At 32.5% G+C, this 4,500-nt stretch overlaps 1 non-coding gene across 1 annotated transcript; it reads right to left on the bottom strand.

Moving 5' to 3' along the window:
- Positions 1-202: 202 nt before the first annotated feature.
- On the bottom strand, positions 203-2,878 carry LOC105766681 (hypothetical protein). Its single transcript, XR_008195172.1, has 5 exons — positions 2,555-2,878; positions 1,767-2,028; positions 1,444-1,655; positions 1,045-1,309; positions 203-802 (listed from the first exon to the last, which is right to left on the bottom strand). It is a non-coding gene; the product is annotated as a hypothetical protein (transcript).
- Between the last annotated feature and the right edge of the window lie 1,622 nt (positions 2,879-4,500).

The raw sequence follows: 4,500 nt of genomic DNA, 5'->3' as shown, positions 1-4,500 counted from the left end.
GCAATTTCTTTTTTGTTATAATTTTTCAATATTCTATTTTAACTTTTTTTTCAAAATTCTAATTTTTGTTTATAATTTTAGAAAAAAAAAAGACTTTTTAATGATTTTTAAAACAATTTTAAGGGAAATTGAGTAGAAGAATAAAGTTTCATCCACGACATAGCAAATATGGAGAAGAAACAGTGAGAGAAGGAGAGAAGAATTGTTGAAGAAGATATATATTTTATTTGAGGAAGAGAAAAAAAAAACGAGGAGCAAACAGTGATGCGTTTGTAAAATGTCAGGAAAACACGCTCTTTCAAGTTGAGGAGTAAAATATTTTCCTGAACCAAACACGGTAAAATACTGAAATTTTTCTCTGCAAAATATTCTGCCAAACAAACATTACCTTAAAACTAAACAACCCCTTCGCATTTCTCTTGTATAATTGTCGAATTCAATCCATATAGAGAGGTTTGCAGTATCAATGTTGGTTGGAATAAAGGGAAATTCCACCTATAAATGCAGACTACTACTCTCCGACCAAAACCTTCACTATATTATCCGACATCCCTGGAGCGTGTGGAAACATATGTCCAGCACCTGGTAGTTCGTGGTAGTGAATCCATGGGAGTTGTTGTGCAATGTAGCGTTGCAGTATAACCGGCACTATCTTATCTTCATCTCCATGCCACATGTGCACCGATCCCTCGTTGTTAGGAAATGGGTTGTCCAGATCCATGGGAGAGAATTCCCATGTTCCAAATCCGATCATCATGTCACGATGCAGAGACTCGTATTCACCTTGCTGTCTTACTACTGCCTGAGGGGAGGACAAGACAAATTATGATGGCATTCAGCAATAATAGCAAATCACTACTACGACCACAGACCAGTAAAAGAACCACCAGTAACCCACCATAATCATTTACTACAACAAAATCTTTAGTATGCCAACAGATTCCCATGACCGAACCACCACAATCGGCAAAAACAACTATTCACATCTCGAATACAAGTCACTATGCAAGTGCAAGCAACTTTGTAGCAGAAAGAAACACGTACCGTGTAGTTCCTAGTAGAGACTATCTCGGGCAAGAGTTTTTTGTCCTCACTATTAAGAATATCGGTACTGTGAGCAACAACACTAGAACTAGGGAACCATTTTTGAGTGTTCCACCAGTAGGTAAGCCAGGGAGCATAGTGACTCACACGAACGGCCCACTGGTCTTGGGGTAACTGTTGCTGATATGCTTCCGTAACTAAGTTCGTAGGAAAACCAGGCCACCAGTAGTTAACAACTGGAGCTAACAATGCTGCCCCAGCTAACCTGTTAGAGTTGCAAAAAAGTCCCTCACATGATTGAACAGATGTGAAAAACACAAGCAGTCTACTGACAACAGAACAGATATCTTATGTTATTTCTTTGTTTCTTGCATTCAAGTAGTTCAGTGAAAACAATACCTGTGTGGGATGTACTTGAGGCAGCTCCAAATAACCTGTCCCCCCATAGAAAATCCAATTACATAAAACTTGGATCCTAATCCCAATTGATCAGCAAGCTCTTCTATATCCAAAGGCAAGCTCTGAACCGTTCGTTTTGGATTAGGGTCACTCTCTCCATAACCTGGTCTGTCAAAAGACACGATATAGACCCCGAGAGCTTCAACAATTTCCTGGTAGGAACAAAGAGCAAAGTCCAATGACACTTACGTCAACATGTCATAGCAGAAAGCTCATAGGACTATGAGTATCCGAAACAAGATAGAAAAAGAACAAATAAGTACCGGTAACAAGGTATTGGCAACAACCGCATCATGTCTACAAGAATCAAAGCCATGGACATAGACAATTTTATACTTTGCTGCATCTCGGGAACACCATGCTCTTTGTAGGCCAAATACCTTCCATCCTTGAGCTTTATTCTCGATGCCGTGACCGGTGGACCATCAGGAGAGCCACATGTCTTAGGTATTGGCGGCTGAATAGCCTGATAAGCCCATGCCAATATCCCAGCAAACAAGACCAATAGTATATTTGTGCAAATCCCTGCACAAGTCAAACAGTCCTTAATGATTGGAGAAATGAATTTAAAATAAATGGCAGTTAATCAATATAAAGAAATCCCATTATAGGCTGTTAATCAGCCACCTGGGATACCTCATGTGTTTTAATTTAAAGTGCACCTTTCTGTTTTCACCTATAGAGAAATATCATCAGTCTAACTCACACTCGCTCCTCTCTATCCAAAAGATAAATGGAACTCATTTTTACATCAAGCCAAGATCGAAGTTCAAGGGTTGACTCAAAGACAAATTGAGTGAAGGCAAATGACTGATATTCATACAATCTCAACAGAAACAAAGAGAGACAAAATTCCAAAGATTTTACTACCCTCAAATGAGTCAATATGTTAAGAATCTGTAAGATCCAAATATTTCAATTTTCTTATGCTTTGTAAGAACAAAAGCAAAGTAACCCAGATAAAAAAGAAAACTCTTGGAATTCTAAAATTATAATATAAACCAAATTAGATCAAATAAAAGGTAATTCTTAAGGAGAAAGGAAAACCCACCTGAAGGAAGTTTGAAAGAAGCGTTTTGCTTGGCTCTTCTAGTGTGAGCTCTTGCGGAAGCGGCTGATATTTTCCTATTAACACCTGCTGCCATCTTCGGGTCTCTTTGAACTAACCCCCCAAACAACAATCACCCAAATGTGTTAGAAAAGTCTGCAGAGAACAACACCAAAAAGACCAAAGAGATCTGAAGAAGAAACGTTTGGTACTTCACAACCTAACATAACTTGTTTGACATGATATGTTTAATGGCTGATATAATCCCTGAAAAGGACATTCCTTTTTTTAGTAGTTGAAGTGTAAAGGTGAAGGCTTTTTGGTAAAGTGTTAAACCTCCATGTAATGATAGAGCTTGAATGATTTCTGATCTCAATTAATCTGAGGTGAGCGTAATTTGACTGTCCAATGGGTGCAATTAGAGCCTGTTTTGAATTTCAATTTATAAACAATATATGTCAATGCTTTGGTTGAACTTTTTGGTGGCTTACTGCTTATTTTAATCATATTTATTTAGTTTTATGAGCCACATGAATTGAACCGACCAAGTCCAACTTTGAAGAAATGACCTGAGACCACAAAGCAACGCATCCAAGTGGACTGCCAATAGTACATCAACGTCCTTAAATTTCGTTTTAAATTATATTTTGATTATTTAATTTTCAAAACATGCATATTAATATTATCATTTGTTTGCTAATTTTTATTACCCTTTAATGAAATTATGACGTGACATATTAATTTAAAGGGTTAACCTTTAAATTATAACTAAAATATCATTTTGATATTTTTAAAATGTTTCTTAACAATAATTTAATATAAAAATAAAAATAACAGAAATGCTAAAAAATCTTAAAATCAATAATTTATTTTTTAAAATTATCATCCTACGATATTTTTAAAAATAATAAAAATTTGAACTAATTTTATATATTGGAAAAAGGTGCTTTTTATATATTGGATTACTATTTTGTATGAAAATATTCAAATTGATATGGATATCTCGCTCCTCTCTAAAACTATAGTATCAAATTCTAGCTTTTTTCTTTTACAATTCATTGCATCTATAAATCCTACATATTTCCGGATTGAAAAAATAACATATTTTATTTAAAATTTTAGAAATAATTTTTAGAAAATGAAAATAAGAAAATAGTAGAAAGTTATTCCCATTGTTTTCATTAAAAGTATTTTGTAAAACTGAAAAGTTGAAGAAAATAGATTGACTTTAGTTCAAACTCATATAAAGCAAAAAAAAAAAATTTAAAAGAGTTTTTTTACTTTAAATAGATTTACTCTAATTCAAATTTATTTTATTTATTGTGTTTTTATTGTTATTACAATATTAGCAAGTGAAAGAGGATAATAAGGTTTAAACCCATGTCGATAGGTGCTATTTAAAATTTTAATCACTACTCTAAAGAAGTCTTAGCGTATGTCTTATATTTTCTATTATAGTAAAATAGGTACAAAACATATTTTTATGTTTTCATTATTGAAAATATATTTTATATCAAACTATTTTTCATTTTTAGAAAATAAAATTGAAAATTAATTTTTTAAAAATGAAAATGGAAAATACAAATCTAAAACATTTTAGAAAAAGCAAACCAAGTCTACTATTTTATATAAAATGTATTTTTAAATAAGGGTCTGCTTATATTTGTGTAAAATTTAAGTGGTAGTACACTTTTGTATTTTTTACTTAATTAATATTTTAACAATCTAACAGTCATATTTTATCATCCATTCATGTAAATCATGCATGCCAAGTTTATTATAAAATAAATTAAAATTTCTAACTATTCATTTTATGTAAAAAAATTCAACCATTAAATATATATTAATATAGACAATGTTTTAGATCGATGTGATAAAGATATCGATAAGTTAAAAATTTGCATGCATGATAAGTACAAATATATTGATAAATTCAATAATTGAATTGT

This window comes from Gossypium raimondii, chromosome 4 (genome assembly GCF_025698545.1).
Source record: "Gossypium raimondii isolate GPD5lz chromosome 4, ASM2569854v1, whole genome shotgun sequence".
NCBI lineage: Eukaryota > Viridiplantae > Streptophyta > Magnoliopsida > Malvales > Malvaceae > Gossypium > Gossypium raimondii.
Note: the sequence above shows the minus strand (reverse complement) of the source record. Positions and strands in the feature narration are given on the sequence as shown.